The sequence below is a fragment of the Molothrus aeneus genome, chromosome 3 (genome assembly GCF_037042795.1).
Source record: "Molothrus aeneus isolate 106 chromosome 3, BPBGC_Maene_1.0, whole genome shotgun sequence".
Classification (NCBI taxonomy): domain Eukaryota; kingdom Metazoa; phylum Chordata; class Aves; order Passeriformes; family Icteridae; genus Molothrus; species Molothrus aeneus.
The window spans coordinates 54,918,218-54,936,218 of record NC_089648.1 but is presented as its reverse complement, the minus strand read 5'-3'; the positions used below and the strand labels follow the sequence as shown (position 1 = coordinate 54,936,218).

The following is an 18,001-nucleotide window of genomic DNA, read 5'->3' as shown; positions in this document are numbered from 1 at the left end:
CATTAAGATTTTCCTGGCAAGTAATTAATGCTGAAAGCATGTTTTGATCAAGTATCTCCACTAGCAGCAATGGTAAGTGACTTAAAAGCAGCTAGCATTATAGAAATAGGTCTACTTGGGCTCTGAAAGTTTTTGCTAGTTTTCCCAGCCCTCAGCAAATGGTGGTGCTAGTACCTTATTTTTCATTCCCTGTGTTTCCTCATTTCATGGTCATATCAGCCTCTTGGTGACTGCCAATGAGCGGATCTCATCATAGCTGAAAATTCAGGAACATGTGCAAAGAAGCACCCAAATGGACAAGAAATTTGAATATTCTCTCTCCTGGCTTTTTCCTTTAGAATGAGAAGACTGCAGGTATGAATCTGTCAAAGTAGGTAATTAATTTTTTTTGTTGTTTCTGTTTTGATTTATATCTGTTGTGACTTAATTGCATGTCTCTACTTACATGTACAGTAAGTCAATGTAGATTTTTATGTGTTACACCTGTTGTGCATTTTTGTGTTCTAGACTATGAGAGCAGCACTCTGTCTCAGCCTGCTTTTGGGAGAATTGGCTTTTGGAGCAATAATCAGTAAGATGTGGGATGCCCTTTTCCCAAAGCAGAAATGACAGCTTATCTACTGTACTCCAAGTAAAATACATAGTATACAGCTCCCTGTGAAGTTCCACGTTGCAGGAATACCCGCTGGCACCAAAGCAGTGTTTTACACTGTGCACTGGGCTGGGGAGGTACCTGTGAGATAACCTTACCCTTGGTAATGCTTAATAACTTTTTGTCTGTATTCAGTGGGGTTATTAATTATATGGGAAACTATCAGCTACAGGTGTACCTTTGGAGAAATTTCCAGAAAGTACTGATAACTTGGAACATACAGTGTAGCAGCAAGTGTACAACTCCTGTTCATTTCACCCATGGAAAATGACAAGCTGGAAAAGCCGTTATGAGTTGTTTTGAGAGGTCCGTGTTTTATCATCAGCTTGAAATTGTGCTTTTGGCTGTTAGTCACTGGGCTGCCAAAATTCAAGTGGCTTGAAGTGTGAGAGCTACTGGACCTGCAGGGCAATAACGGGAAGGAGGTTATTTTATGGCTGATCTCCCTGCCTGTGTTGTGTGCTTCCCTCTGATAAGGTGGCTGTATCAGCCCCACCTATTAAAGTTGTCTGACACTTCCCATTACAGACTTTGTTTTCAAAGTAGCCAAACTATAACTGTCTGAGTTGAAATCTGACTTTTTGTACTGGTGTGCTGAAGTGCTTCATGTGAAAATTAATCAAAAAAAGTTCCCCTGGTTTGGGGTTTTTAAAAATAAGAATAGAAAAATTGTTTTGCACAGTGAAGATAATCCCCTCTTCGTGGAACTCTAAATGTAGTTGTGTGATCTTCGATCTGCAGGTCATGATTTCATGATCTCATTAGTCTGAGGAGAGTCAGTGTAGGCTTTGTATTAATGTAGAAAATGTGGACCCTAATGGATTTTTTCATGTATACTGTGTGGGCTGTCAAAGGTATTTTAAAAGTTTGAGCCTATTTGGCTCTCATTCCTTGCCTGAGTGCATCTGTGTTTTCTGAGTGGAGACTTGACACTTGGAAGAGAAGTGGCTATTGGCTAAAGGACAGCTTTTATCTCCGTGAAATCAGACCAAATCTGGCAAAGCTGTAAGCTGCTTAAAGAACACGTAATTCCAATATGCTTGTGCTTGCTGGATGTTTCCAGCCTTATTCCCTATAGTTTATCTCTGTGTGCCCAGGCTGGGACAGTTCAGGCTGAGCAGATGTCTCCTGTAACTGAAGTTCTCAAACTGTTGCTGGCTATGCTGGCCCTGGACATCATCACAAAGATCAGGGGCTCTTTCTCTTCATTGCCAATGCTTTATAAAATTATAATATAAAATTATAAAATTTAAAAAAATAACAAAGGAGACCTTGGTCCAGAGACCAAGCAAGAGACTAGGACAAGGGATCTGGCTGTAGAAGACCACAGAACACAGGGACTGGGGGCCTATGGAACAGTGAAAACTGTTTGGGTTACTCTGCTGAGTAAAACCAACCAGGATTTAGTGGTTTGGTTCAACTGGACAAAGAGATTAGGGGAAAAAATGAGGAAGGGAGTTGAGGCATAGCCAGAGGTTATTTTACCAGCCTTGAACAGAAGAAATGGGGCTGCTGGGCCATATAGCCAAAGAAGGTGTTTCCTGCAGGAGGAAACTGCAGGAGGGACTGGAACAGTGAAAAAAAGTTCCACTGTAATGTCTATGAGAAGATGAACTTCAATCAGAAGGCTAAGCAGTAAACACTAAAATCAGCTCTGAAAGACAGAATGGGAAGACTTAGGTGTGAGAAGGCACCAGTCTAAGAAAGGAAAAAATAAGAGAAGGGACAGAAGATGGTTTTGTGGGTTTTGTGGTTCCAGTCATTCACATGAATCGATGGATCACAACGACGTACATAACTGAAAGAATGCTACTTTGTTTTTCAGACCAAAACAACTGTACACAACACCTATTCTAAGTGTTTTTGCAATTCTGCAGTGCCAAAACCTCAGAATGAGTGGATTCCAGAGATAAAATATCCCATCCCACACAACCTTAATTTTGTCCTTGCTTATTTACATCCAGAAAATGTTTCCCTTTGTCTAACACATGCACAAAATAGGGGGATGGAATAGTCTATGAAAGTTCATGTCACAGTTATTTTAGTAGCAAAGGATTTTGATAAATATATTATACTAGCTGGCACAAGGTCCCCCTGAGCTAAACAGTATGTGATTTTTTAGAACAGATTATGAAATAAATAATTTTTAAATCTGAGCTATTCTGTTGGAACCAAGAGGAAAATGAAACCTATGTTAAAGTGTATGCAGCAAAGTGGCAATAGAAATCTACAAATAGAAACAATAACAACAACTAGGCTAAGATTTGATGTAACTTTACTTTGAATGCCCAAGTTTATAACTCTGTTCTTCTAATTCTTGGAGGAATTACTTGTTTTTCTCCACAAGACAGTCCAAAAATATTATAATATTTCATGCAGTGTGGATGATACTGGATCAGGACCCAGGAATGAATACAGGAGTCACTAAACTGCCCCTCTAGGCACGACCTGAAGGTGTTTAAAGGCTGTGTATAGCTTTCACGTGAATTTAAGTTACTGCCATGGACTCTGATGGGTATTTTTTCACCCAAAGATCAGTATTTAATTAAAATTATGTGCATTAAAACATGGTGCTTTTTCTCCCCGTCACAATATTGCCATAGTGCTATATGCACTATATTGTGCATATAGCTTTATTTTACTTTTGAATCTGTTTGGAAGAACTAAGTGTTTTGTGTACCTAACCTTTTGCAAGTTTGTTTCTGTTTGAAGATTTTGCCTGCTTAATAAGCAGTAAATGAGCTCCCTGACAGAACAAACCCCTCATGTATTCCAATATTCTTTACCAGATGCTGTCAGCTTGTGCCCAGAGAAGGTGAACACCTAAATTAGGCGCCTCTTAGGAATGGTCTCTGGTTGTCTGCTCAGTGGAAAGGATTTAATTTGCTGTTTAGGACCCACCTCTTTTCCCTAGTGGCACTAAAATGAGATGTGCACAGTGTGATGTCTTTTGGTTGTCTTCTGTTACTGCTTGGAGTCAGTCTTATTCATGCTCACCAGGGCAGAGCTGCCATGAGAAGCCTTTAATGATGAGCCTTCCTTTCATCAGATGCAACAGAGGGCCCACATGCTTCACCTCCCAAAATCAGAGCAAATTCTGCCACAGGCAGGTGGAAGGTGTGTGATTTTATAATTTACAAGGTGGATGGTTGTATTTTTGGCGACTAAACTCAAGCTTGAATTCCCATTAGGTCATGGTGATTGTAATGGTAAGAAGGGAGAGACAACAATGGAAAAATATATTTTAATTGGAACAAAGTTGTGATTATGCATGTTCCCAAGAACAAATTCTGTTTGCTCTGTGCCAATAGCCCCTAGCTGCACTTAGCAATTTGGAAATTTTGAATTCCAAATAAGAGCTTTGATTCTGTTATTTTCCCACTTTACATGCCTTAAACAGACAGAACCAGCAAGAAGTGAATAGGCAAGATTTAACTTTTCCAACCAAGTAACATACAAATGAAACCATATGACTACAAACAATAGCTCTTGTGTCCTATTCCTGCTATTTGTAGGTCCATATATTGTTCCTTTGGCTAGCAACCAGAACTCATAAAATGCTTTTAGGCAGCTGTGTCCCATTAAAGCCACATGTTACATTACATCAATAAGGAACCACAGAAGTGCAGAGCTGACAGGGATTTTAGAAGACTGCTTTTTTATCTTCATAGACTGGGAAAGGATCGAGCATGCCACCCTAGAAGATACTAAAAGCCCTCAGAGGAGCAGATTCCAGAACTCTTTAGACTATTTTGGTATTTCTTTTCTCTGACTGTTAGATAACTCTTTGTAACATCCAGCCTTAGTATTTTTGCATTTTTTTTCTCATGGTGGACACTGCAAGCTGTTGATTGGCATCTTTTTATAGAGCTCTATTACTTATTGTAAGATCACTGTCATATCTGCTCCCAGCCTTCACTTCAGAGAAAAGAAACCCAATTAGCATGATCTTTTTTTATCTTTTCATCACCCCTTCTGTTTAAATCCTCTAATTCTGTTACAGTTCTCTGGATTCTGATTTGTTTAATTTTTTCCTTGGGAATGGATATAATTAATTCTTCATCTGAGGACCCATCAGTGACAATATAGCAATCAATACCTTTTGCTGCCTAGTTCAAAAATTCTTTCTCTTGTGTTTGTGCATTTGATTATATTCTATAATCTTTCTATAATGTAAAATTAATATAAAACATAGAAATGAATATCTGCCCCAAATAGAAGAACACATGGGTCTGAGTATTAAAAGAATGATCTTTTTTTTAAACAGTATTTTTGTTAACAAAAAATTATGCAATTGCAAGGAGGACTTTTGTTAGCAGTGTCTCTTAAGTCACAGATTTCTGAGTTTTGTTCATACACTGAGATTAAATAGGGAACAGTTTAAAAGCTTAAGACTCATCGCACTAAAAAGAGATGAATTAGGGGGTGTTTGATAGAAATCTTCAAAGTTATGCATGATGTTAACAGTTTATAATTTCTTTCAGTACATGAAAGATAACAGAAGCCAGCTTCAAAACAAGAAGATGGGTTTGTTTTTAATGCAGCAAGTAAATGTTAAAGAGTGTTAAGGCTAATTTATATGTGTGGTAGTTTACATATGTTTAAGGACTTGTGAATAAGTTTGCCAAAAATATTATGTACATGGTTAGTAAATGGATAAATCAGGGTCAGTAAATGGACAAACCAGATCCATTCCACAAAATACTCTGAGAGTGAATAGCTGGAGCACAATAAGTACTCAGAAATACCATGGGTACTTGTTCCCTGAGCATCTGCTTCTGTTCAGCTCTGAAGATGTGACACTAGAATTGCCTTGTCTGTGCACCTGTCTGCACCAATGGACCAGTTCCAGTGCTGTCATGCTACCAGGAGCCGAGGCAGTTTCCCAAGAGTGTTGCCTTTTCACCAGAGTTTGAAACTCACTTTTTTTCCCCTGAGAGGAGAAATACTATCTCCCTACCTCTGAACATGTTTTCTTTAAGGAGATATTCATAGGGGAATGTGTTTGAGCGGCACAGAATGAAATCAAATATATGAAATACCATTAGATTTAGCAGAATAGGAAAGAAAATGGGCTCTCCTTCATTAATTGTGATTTAAGAAGTTACAGAAAGTATATACTAAAAATCAGAGAAACTGAAGAGGAAAAAACCTAACCATTCTATTCTGTGCAAGCTTTATTCAAACAAAGGACAGCATTTCAGAATTAGGTGTAGCTGTGATATACATATCATACAGGTAAGTTCTAATCTGTTCTTTCAAATTTTCTTAGCAAAGTATGGATACAATAACAAAGGAAGGGAAGAGGGGAAGAAGGGCAGGAAAATGAAAGATGCTAATTGAGTAAAAAAATTTTGAAAGACTGAAAACTGAAAAGATATAACTTTAATATTTCCTTCTTTACTAGTTAAGATCCTTTATAATCTGACAAGTGTCTGTACCTTTGTGTATAAATTACTTGTTGAAAAGTAAGACAACATTAGGATAAACTTTAAATGAAGGCTGGAAGCTGAAACAAGCTTCTAAAAAAAGCCCTCACAAAATCCAACCCCCTTACCTAACAAATCATGTCTGTCTGGTGCACCAGTGGAAGAAATCAAATCTGCAGTAAGGTCAATGGCACGCAGCATTACCAAAAAGAGACATCTGTGTTTCAGACCTTGGAAAACAGATAGCACTTTAAAGCATTTGTCTGCACATCTTAAGCTCATTCATGGGCATGGAGGAGTTGCACACAAACATTCTTTGAAAAAATACAGACAAAGTAATTTCTGTATCAGTGAAAAACTCAGAGAGGGCAGTAAATTATTCAGAGGATCAGCCTTCTTTTCTGTCTAGCATAAAGGACTAAGAGATTGGGTTTGCCATACAGCACAAGGTAGAATGTTTGGACAGAATTTGTGGAAAATAGTTTATTTTTAAATTCAGGACAAAAGGCAGAGCTCAGGATGGCTATTCTTCAGCAATCAGATAAGAGGAAGATTGATCTTCATTACATGGAGGTTGTGGAAGCTTTCTAATTTAGAACTCAAGGTACAAGAAATAGCAAAGTTGTTCTTCAGACTTCAGTGCAAATTGTGTTTTAATCCTCCCTGTTTTTTAATCCTCCTAGAATTTTTTGGTTAAGGAGTAATGTGGTACTTTACAAAAAGTACTAAACAAAAAGTAAACAGATGAAAAGCTACTTCAGATGGCATATTTTCCATAAGTATGATTGTTTTAAAGTTTATTTTTTCTTTTTTTTTTTTTTTGATCTTCCAATGGGAAATTTTCTTTGTCAATATCTTTATGACAAAAATAGTTCCCCCAAATTCATATAATGCCTCCATGTCCCAAAGCCTTTAAGAGAATATTGCCCCATTGTAGAAGTCCACGCAGCATTTTTTTAGTTTGTTGCTACACATTTCAAAAGATCAAATCATTCCCCTCCAAACCTCACAGCTCATCAGCAGAGCAGTGCTGGAGCTGTAGATAGAGAAGCCAGCTCAGACCACGCAGTGAAAGCACCTCTTTAGTGTCCACCTCTTGATTTAGCAATCCTTGGGGTAGCTAATTCCTGAAAGAGGTCACAGTAGCATGGATTTTCAGCTGGCCCAAAAGATACACTCTCCACAAGGTATTCCCCTTATACCTCAGTGGCTGGCCCCTCCTCTTCCCACCCCTCCACGTGCCAGGGCACCCTATGCAGTGTGCAGCCAGCGCTGACAGCACACACTGTCCTCTCTAGATGTAGTATGGGATCCTGTCCTGGTTTTGGCTTCTTTTCCTTTTTTTCTTTTCCTCCCCTATTGTTTACTACTGGGAACATTGTCAGAGTTCATGGTGAGTCAGTGATAACCATGGACAAGCTGGCCTGAATTATCTATCAACTAAAGAGGAATGGAAGGTGACTGGAGAATTAAACAGAGTTTTTTCTGCAAGAGGTTAGTATGTCAAGAGGTTAGTGCACAGCTCATGGGATCCAAGGAGGAACATCATCATGCAGTGTTTGATTTACTTATGTCCATTGACACAGGGCGTAAAGACTTTTTTTTTTTTAATAGAGTTGGAGGGCATTAATGCAATAAGTAAACAAGCATGCTGTCTCTTCTGTCTTGTGAATATTAAGTAAGACATGCCTTAAACCTTACCTTATTATATTATTATCGAATTCTCTGCTCTTTGCAAATGTTAAATGGTCATAGCAATGTAACTATAGATAACTTCACTGAATTTGGCAACGTTGCTATCCAGACCAGCTGGAATTAATTTTTAAGATATGATTTTATAAGAAATCTAGTGCTCTTCTTACTGTCACATGGTAATTCACTTCTTTCACTAATTTGATAATTGGTTTTTTGGAAAGGGACATGGATTTCTGGCAAGCTTTTTCTTCTATAATTTAATACTCTTTGATTCACATAAACCTATTGCTAGCCAGTAAATAATTTTCTAGCATTTATTCCATTTGTTGTTTAACAGTGAAGATAAATTTACAGGAAGATTACCAGAAGTACCCTCTTGCATTATTTCTTTTTTTTTTTTTAAATGCCATTTCCTTATTTTTCTCCTTTCTTTCAGTATCTCCCTAAATACTAATAAATTTTTTAGGAGATTGGCAGATCTCCTCTACAAGATAATGCTCAGACTTTGCTATGGGATTAACTGTCTGCACTTATGTACAGATGCACAATTCCACTTACCTCCTGCTCTCCTGCAGGCGTTTCTTTCTAATTGCAGAGCCAGGGAATGAAAACATCTGTAGTGTTGTGGGAAAAAACGTGGTCCTGTGCTCTCAGTGAGGCTGAGATCCAGTGTGAGCTTTAGGATGGATCGAAGCGCCCGGTTTCTGCAGCTTTAGCTGCCGTGCTGGTAGGGGTCATTATCCCAGGGGCTGTAGCAGAAAGGCCAGAAGCACACGTAGGGAATCCGTGCTGTTCAGATGGGTGAGCTGAAGAACAAGCTTGCCCAGGATACCGGACTCTTTAAAAGCAGGTGCTCAAGTAGGGCTGGTGACAGAAATCATGCAGGGTCACTCAAACATTTTCACACGATTTGATGGGACAAAGCCCTGTCTTCAACCACAGTTGACCTGCATTCCTAGATACTTTGCACTGGCCTTCAGTAATAACATCTGAAAAGTGATCCAAATATGTTTGATGACCAACCTTTAAATCCTCTGCAAATGTACTCTGAGATTTTTACTTCCCCACCTCTGATTAATTGGTGTGATCAGATCATTGCAAAGTGCCTGGATCACTGTGGAAATTTAATATGAAGTGCCAAGAAGTGCCAAGTGTCTTTTGCAACTGCTCTGCTGCCAGATTAACAAGACAAAGATTGCTTTGGCTGCCTCAAATAGTGCCCTAGGGTATAATCTATCAAGTCTTTATCTCTAAGAGGTGTTGTTTAGTGTTATCTTCAATGAATAATGGATTTGGAAATTCTTTGTCATTATCAGTTATGCAAGAATTGCACTCTACTTTTTTTCTAAGTTGTTCTTTTCTTCCTAATTATCAATTTTATCATCTCCGATTACATTTGGAAAGCAAGCAAAAGTAAACGTTCTTAAATCTGGCAATAATCCACAAGCTTTCCCCTGAGATGTTAACTTTTTTTGCACTTCTTTGCACTTCCCTCTTCATGCAATTAATTCTTTCCTCTTTGATACTATTTTCTAGTGCTCCTGGGAAGAGTGGAAGGAAAGGGAGGAGTGCAGAACAAGCACCAGTTTTTTTCTATTTCAGATCATTCCCCTTTCCGGCTTAGTCTAAAATCCTGTTGCATTTCTCACAGATGTTTGCCCATTAGCTTAAAGTAAACAGAATTCCTTTCATCGCTTTCATTCCTCTTCCTTTTCCTCTTCCTTGTTCCTGTGTCACCCTTACTATTTTTTTTTGGCACAGGGGAGGAAACTAATCCTTCCTATTGCTTGTGCCTGGTTTTCAGCTTTGCTTGGGACATCTTCGCTGTATGCAGTTCAAAGCTGAATCACTAATTAAAACTAAATAAATTTGTAATTAATATTAAAATTTGAAATTAATAAAAGAAAAAAAGTAAATTTTAATTAATCTCCAAGTTCATTCAGACTCTTTTATTAGATGGTACTGCACACATAGTAAATTTTCAAGCAGCTCATACTTTGTGTTTTCTCCCCACTGAGGGCTTCACACCTATGCAGGAGTAAGTCCTCGTTCCCAATTAAATCCAGAAAAGCTCTCTACTAAGGTGCTTTGTGATCTGTCTTGAAATGTCCAGCCTCTGGGATGTTAGCTCAAATGTGACAGCAAGCAAGTGCAGAGTCACTGTCTGCACAGTCCAGGAATTAGAAGAAAAAACTTCTGGGTTTGGGCATCAAAGTTTCAAGAGGTCTGGACTATCTTCCTTGACATGAGGACAGGATCATAAAATCATTTAAGTAGGAAAAGACCTTTGAGTCCAATCATTAACCCAGCACTCTCCAATCCACCACTAAACCACATCCCTGAGGGCCAGGTCTATGTATTTTTAAAATACCTCCAGGAATAGTGACTCACCACTTCCCTGGGCAGCCTGTTCCAATGCTTCTTTAGTGAAGAAATTTTTCCTAATATCCAATTCAAACCTCCCCTGATGCAACTTGAGGCCATTTCCTCTTGTCCTGTCACTTGGGTGAACAGACTGACCATGCACCTGGCTACAATCTCCTTTCAGGCAGTTGTAGGAGCCTCACCTGAGGCTCCTTTTCTCCAGGTTAAACATCCCCAGCTCTCACAGCTGCTTCTCATTAGACTTGTGTTCCACACCTTTCACCAGCTCCAGTGCCCTTCTCAGGGCTTGCTCCAACACCTCAACATCTTTCTAGAGGTGAGGGGCTCAGAACTGGACATGAACTTGAGGTGTGGATGTGGAGAACAGATGTGGAGGAACTGGAAGGAAGATAGGACTTCTGGCAAGTGTCAGACTTGGAGAGTATGCCTTGTAGCCAGCTACCTCAGGCTTTTATTGTGATTTTCACAATACGGGAACTTTGTTAATTAGAAAAAGGGCAAAGTCATATGATTGCATTATGTTCCTCTTCTCTTAAAGATGAGCATCTATTCTTCACAAATGCACCGATCAGTTATAAAATTTTGCCCAAAAGGTAAAAACAAAATCCCCCAAACCAAACCCACCACAAACCCTAGTGCATAAGTTTCCTGAAACAAGAGAGGACTTTTGGATATATAAGATTAGCAGTTATGTGGAATGACAATTTTGGGAGACAAACATCCAAAGATTGGAAACATGGAAGACTGAGGATTTTGTTTTAAAGTAAGATATGCTTGAAGGAGATGAAAACAGGAGGGCATAAGGACAGAATTACATCACCTAACAGTGCTTGCTGAGGTGCACACATCTTGGTGTTCTTTGACCCCTCTGACATAGAAATACGGCAGTATTGGAGAAAGAACCTATTACTACTGCACCAATTAAGATTGCAAAGACAGTATTTCTGAATTCTGTGTGAGTTAGATCATAAGACTAGAAACCTTACTGATATGTGAAGTAATAATTTGTCCAGATAAATAAGCCAGAACCTCTGAGATTATGTCCCAGTAACTGCAGTCTGCCTGAACTCTAACAGGTAAGGTCACACAAGGCAGCCAGGGAGCAGCAAGGCTGGCTAGTTAGGGCTCTACATCAGCCGGTCTTCTTGCTTTATCCTTTATTTTCCTCTCTCTTTCTCTTGCTGAACTTCTGGCTGCACTCTTAGCCCTCTTGCAGAGCTCACTTGCCCATGTTTCTGAGAAGCCTTCAGGCAATTTTGTGCAGGGTTAGTGGTGAAAAACAGGTAACTGAATCTTGGGAAGATTTATGTGAAAGGGCAGCTTTATGGTTTAAATGAAGTGCTATTAAAGGATTCACTCTCTCTGACAGAGTCCTGTGAAAGTAAGTTTGTTAGTGGTGCTGTTGATTGAGTAAGTTTGCCTGAGTTGGACTTCCTTGGATCAGTTTATCCCTCAGCAGCCTGGTGGGATGGCTGCATGGATAGAAATGCATAACAAACTCTGAGCAAGGTGGCTATTATGTTCATGCAGTATGAATTAACTTATTAGTATTTAATAAGCTTAATGCATTGTTTTTCCCCCTCCAATTCACCTTTATTTCAGAGAACTCCAAATAAAGAACAAAGATTTTTTCATTTTCCATCAGCAGTGACCTCTTAGGGTACAAGATTCAAGGAATGTTCTTGGCTTATGTTTTAAAGAAGCATTCATTTCTTCATGCCAGTTAAAGAATACCAGTCCCACAAATTTAGAAATCAGTTTGGATGTCCTTGTAAATTTGTCAGTATGTTCCTTTTTATTTGTTTGAAGTCTCAAAATAATTGTTCTTTGATATTTTTAGGGAATCTGAAAACAAGAAGGTGGTAATATTTTTTGCCCTTTTTATTTATTTTTTAAAAGTTATGTTAAAAACTAAAAGCACTAATTTTCTTATATCCTGTTTTCTAAACAGAGGTGTGCCAGATTTTTTTCCTTCATTTTTAATTAAAAAAGTTTTAAATATGTATTTAAATATAGAGTGCTTTTAAGGGTGAATTTACTGATAGTTTCTGCCAAAGTGTTCTGCAAAAGAGGATTTAGAACAGGACAGAAGATCCTTGTTTTAGTAATCTTTCTGGTTTCTCTGTTCAGTTTAGGCTTTTTGTAGATTTTTCTCAAGAGTGTTTACTGAAAATACAGCATCTTAAGCCAGAGCTAAGAGAGGAGTACTTGTGTTCCTGTGACTTGAATAACCTTTCCCAGAAACATACATGTATTCTGGTTTTTGGAAGCTGCATCTGGCTCAGGAAGCCACCTCCACAGATGGAAATAGCTGGAGATGGCTAAGTGTGGGGGGAATTGCCATGGAGGCTTACCTGCTCCTCCAAGCCACCTGCTTATAGCTGTGTTGGAAACTTGCTACTGGGCTGTTGTCTGACCCAGCATGGCCTGCCCTATCTACTGCCTGGTGGCCTGGATTTCCCTGAATGTGGAGCACAGGGTTTGCTCTCCAGCACTGTTTCCACAGGGACTCATGGGTGAGGGTTGCTGCAATGGCACGTCCCTGGCATCCAGCTGGAAAGCCGCTTTCTTGAGAGCCATCCACTAAGGTGTGGATGTGTAAGGCTCAGTTGCTGGTAATTAATTTTGCCCAGTCTTCAAAGGGGAAAATGATTGAATTACTTTGGTAGCTTCAGTATATCAAGAGAAAAGATGTGACAGAAGCATCTCATGGCACATTCCGCTGCCAATGTACCCTCCAAATCTAATCATTACAAATAGGGTTTGACTCAAGCACCAAGAGAATACTTTTACGAGCTTGGTCTGCAACCTTGAAATGTCAACAGAGAAACTTGAACTCTTGTGCTTAGTTTTTCTCACCTGTGTCCTGAAGGTTTCAGATACTATTTCATACTTAAGGCATAGAGTGCTGGGCCTGTGGAAGATGCAGGCCAAGACTGAGAGGTCTTTTTGGTTGCCTAACTGGGAATCAGATATGGTGCATATTAAACTAGCAGCACTGTGCCGTCTGAAGATTCACAAATGTGAATGTTTGCTGGTTTCTGGCTATCTATGTGCATTGGTTTCCTCAACCTACTTAGGACCAGCCACAGCTGGGTTTCTGGGTGATAGAACGTATTTCCTATTTTTCCTTACAGAAGTCACAGGAGTCTCTGTGTTCAGGAGTAGGGTGGCGGCTGTTTTGCTTGGCAAATCACAGATTAACCTGTGTACTGCACTCATGGATGCAAGTGTGTGTCACAGCTCATCCCTTCCTTTTGAAGAGGACATAAGCAAGCAGTGAGAGGCAGCAGAAATTTCTCAGCTGGTAAAATTCCAATTTAGTGAATATGAATCAAAGTTTTGGAAGCAGAACAGCGAGCTTTCCTTTTTTTTTCAGAGTTTTCTCTGTTCCTCTGTTGAAAACTCAGGCACAACATCTTTTTTCCATTAATCCTTTTACTGTTCCCTGTCTACAGACCCTCTCTTCTCCTTTAACACCTGACTTCTGGCACATAAAAGTAATAGGTCTGGAAAAGGATGTGGATCTGAAGTGGAAGAGGCAGTACATGCCTCATGCCAATGGAAGGAGGCACAGGTTGCTATGGAACTCAGCCTCCCCAGGAAGAGGGAAAGTGTCCAGGCGGGTGAGGTGTCCATCCTGCTGGTTTCCCTGGCTGCTGCACCCATCCTGCCCTGGGTCTAAGGCCAGAAGAGCTGGCAGCACTTCCCATTAATGCTGGGAAAGAAGTAAGAGTTTGGGAGCTTCTGTACAACCCATAAACAGGTAAATCAATGTTTAAAAGTGCTTATAGTTCCATGACAATCAAAATATTTGGATCCAATGTTTTTTCTGCTAGGTGCTGGTGATTATGCTATGTGCTTGAAGTTGTACCGTTTGTTGTTGTAGTTATCTTCATCATATTATTTTGGAACCTCAAGCTATTTTTCATTTTAAACAGATTGTGCCCTCTAAATATTGATCCTGTTGAGGCTAAGTTAAATAATGACAACAGTATTAAAAATTCCTTTTGACCTAACTGTTGACATTAATAGATAGTGACAGTTTCCTTTTCCTATATAGACAATGTGAGTCAAATGAGCTTTCCTATTAATGTGCTGTTGCTTTTCTGGTGTAATTTGAGTTTATTTTCTAAATCTGCAACATGGGCAGCTTCTGCAAGGATCATCTTGCTGCACATTGTTCCAGGTTAACATTGTTCTTGGAATAGTGTGCATGCAGTATTAAATGCTTTAATTCTGTGCCTGATTTACATTCACATTGTCCCTAGAGTTAGCTAGGCTGGTTAGTACATTTAAAGAGGGATGAAATTCATGTCAAAAAAGCCCACTGTCAACCTGAAAATGTGTTTATAAAATTCATTCTTGTCCCATCAATTTTTTTCCAGTTAAAACTTTATAATGAAAAAAGCATTATGAAACATCATTAACTTTCTGGATTTTTATATTAATGATTAAAAAGGTTTATATTTTGTTAGAAAATAAGCTTTTGTTTTGAAATTTCTTTAATTATATTTGATAGTTTTTCCTTTTCAAATATTTTTGTAGCCACTTCCTTTCTGTGAAATAAAATATTTTGATTATCTATTGATAGCTGCTCTTGTACTTTAACATTTCAGCATTTCCATGTGGCACTCATATTTAAGTGAAAAGTTGGAAGAGTGAGGGCAGAAAGGAGAAGAGACGATACTTCTACTTTTCCCTAAATTCCTCCTACTAAATGTGTAGTCCATACCTTTTTCATTTTCTTGATCTTTCCTCTTTCTTTGTTCTACTCCATCCCACACCGAATCATAAAAAGAAATAATTGTACAGGTCTGTTTTCCCTTGACTTTACTAAGCCTTTTTTTTAAGAATTAGCTACAGAATTAGAACAAATCTGTGATTAAAATATGCTACTAGTGTTAAAGGACAGGTAATAAATTGTGATCATTGAGTTTCAGCTGAAAAATACTTTGTGTTTTTGTTTTCCCTTAATCAATTGGTGGCTTGTGTGGGTTACTATTCCTGTAGTTTAACTGTGAATTCCAATGCCTACCATAGTTGAAATTTTTTAAATTTTATCTTTTACAACCTCTTTTTATAATTTTCTTATCTCTTTACAAATATTACATCCTTTAGACTGTAATTTCCTCTATTTGATTGTTAGGAACAGATGGCTTTTTTTTCTTTTTTCTCCTTTCTTGTTCAAAAATTAGAGGAAAAACATAGTTGTTCACAATATTTTGTTATAATAACAAAAAAAATCTATGTACTTTAGTCATAATAAATAGTCCCATATTAACCTGGAGGTATTGAGTAAGCTGAGACCTCAATATATTGCTAGTCTGTCACTCATAATGACAACATCTGTTTTTGGCAGGAGTTCAACATAGCAGATTTGAGTTTCATGACTTCAGACAGTTCCTAATATTAGAAAGACAGACATACACAAAGATAGTAGAGAAGTCAATGAAGGTGGATCATTATCTACAATTTTAAACTGGTCTCTTTTCCTGCAATGGTATGCAGGTTTTTAATCAACACATTCTCTATTTTCTTTTTTTATGCTTTTTAGAAATGGAGGAATTCCCTGTTAAATCATATATTCTGTAAATAATAATGAAACCCTAATTTTGTTCTGTAATACATATTTCCACAGTAAGATTTTGCTTGCTCAGCTTTACAGACTTTCTTTCCTGTGTCTCATCCATGGATTGTATGTTTATAACTGTATGAAAATGAGACCTATTTAATCTGTGCCTGAATGTGTACTCAGATTCTGAACTACTAAAAAAATCACTAAGTGCCTAGTGGCTAATTGGGTAAGCCTTGGGGATTTGTCCATTAGTGGTAAGGTGATTTCTAGATTTGATAAGGAAAATAGGCCTTTCTTTCCTGAAACATCAGCTTAGTGTTAGGGAAAGTTTTGAACTAAAACTGGTTTGAATTAAAGTTTTGGCACTTAAAGGAAAAAGGAATACTCTCTCACTGGACACTTCATAAGTGAAACCCAGGCAGTGTAAATCATGCAGATTCACCTTCTTTGGTACCTCTGCTCAAACCAATACAAATTTCTGATTTTCTACTAGGCCCTAAGGATCTTGGGGTTGGGCAAAAGAAAATGTGCATGGAGATCTTCTGGGTACTCTTGAGGCTGCTGCAGAGTGTTGTGAGGAAAAGGAATCTCCTTACTGGCTTGAATGTACTTTGTCTCTCTTAATGCTCAACAGCCATAGCAAGAAAATTAATTTGTTTAACCTTTTGAAACTAATTTGTTTAAAACCATTTCTAATATTATGTTTCTAAGACTTAATATGTTCATATAAATCCTGACCTTTCTTGAACAGATGGTGGTAATGATGGCAATGAGGATGCTTTTGAATGGCATGTGGGAAATATGAGGCCTAAGTAATATATTTGATTGCGGACGATCAAGCAAGAACCTAAGTTTATCACAAGGATATCTGTTTTGAATAAATCTGTGCCAAATTTTCTGTAAAAGTTGTGATGTTATTGACCCTGACCAGGTGCTTAAACATGTACTTGTTTGGTGCATACACTTCTGACAATATTTTTCTGAAATTACATTTTTAGTCCTGCATTAAAGGCTCAATTCCAACTGTATATACTATAAATTAACTACTAATATTAAGTGACTGAAATAAAGGTCCTTTTCTATTAAATAGATTGAATTTATGTAAGTTACTATCGCAAAATATTTGGTCAAATTGCATTGCATCAAGATAACCCACAGTTAATTACATTTCAAACATTGCATACGCATATTTTTACTTTGTTTAAACTGAAAAAGAGCCTGGTAGCATTATTAAAAAAAAAAAGTCAAAAATGAATGTATATCTCTAGTCTTTAAACAATTTGGTAGAATAGTTGTAGAATAGTAGTTGTGACATACTGATGGCTGACACAGCATGCAGTGGATAATGCTGTGTAACCTGACATTTCTTCCTTTTTTCTTTTTTTTTAACTTCCCTTAGCAGAAATAGGGACTGCATAAAACTGGCTACTGTCTTCTATATGTGAAGTCTCATCATGCATGTAAACAGTTTAAGAAACATCTCTTATTTTCATTCTCCTATTAAAGCACAAAATTAGTGTTTCAGTGTCTGTATTTCTATTAGGGAAATAGAAATGTTGTATCTGCTAGGGAGAAAAAAGTCTTCAGCAGAAGCAATAATCACTGGGGTAGGAGGGTTATGTTTTATTATTACATTAGAACATGCTGGAAACTATTTTTTCCTGGTTGTTGGGAATATGATCTTTTTAAATCACCACTTGGAATCTTCAATCATAGAAGGTCACTAAAGAAGTTGAAATATCTTGCATGAGGATGACGTTTGCCAGGAGAATGGTTTGTGAGCAAGGTATATATGTTAGTGTTGAGATCAGGTGTGTTACCACACACTTGTAAATTTGCAAAGATTCGTGTGGTGAATTGGGGTGACTGTCTGTTACAAAGGATTTTCTTTAGGCTCTTAAATCCAAGTGCAATTGTAGCACTGGGATTACTACACTTTGTTCAATTGCCTGTGAATTACAGTTATACACAAGAGGAATTAAAGAAGTTAAAGGAATTAAAGTAATTATTCCTGTTTGCAGGAATAATTAAGACTAAAACATTAATTTTTGCTCTAAACTGAAGGCATAAGGAAGGATAAAAATATTATTAGTCTATTTCTGTTTATTTATACTAAAAATTCCCACTAACTTTATGGCAAACGGTCCCTTTAGAACATATGGAAACTTGATGATAGCAGTCCAAATTAAATTTTTGGGGGGTGGTGAAGAAAACTATTTTGAGGATGTATTAGTATTGTAAATAAAAAAGGGTCCAAATACT

The 18,001-nt window shown here is 37.9% G+C and overlaps 1 protein-coding gene across 1 annotated transcript in view; it reads left to right on the top strand.

Annotated features, from left to right (window-relative positions):
• Positions 1-240: 240 nt before the first annotated feature.
• The window catches only part of ESR1 (estrogen receptor 1), a 179,337-nt gene continuing 161,576 nt past the window's right edge, over positions 241-18,001 (top strand). Inside the window, 1 exon segment of the mRNA XM_066546961.1 lies at positions 241-354. The gene's annotated coding sequence lies outside the window, so the exon portion shown is untranslated.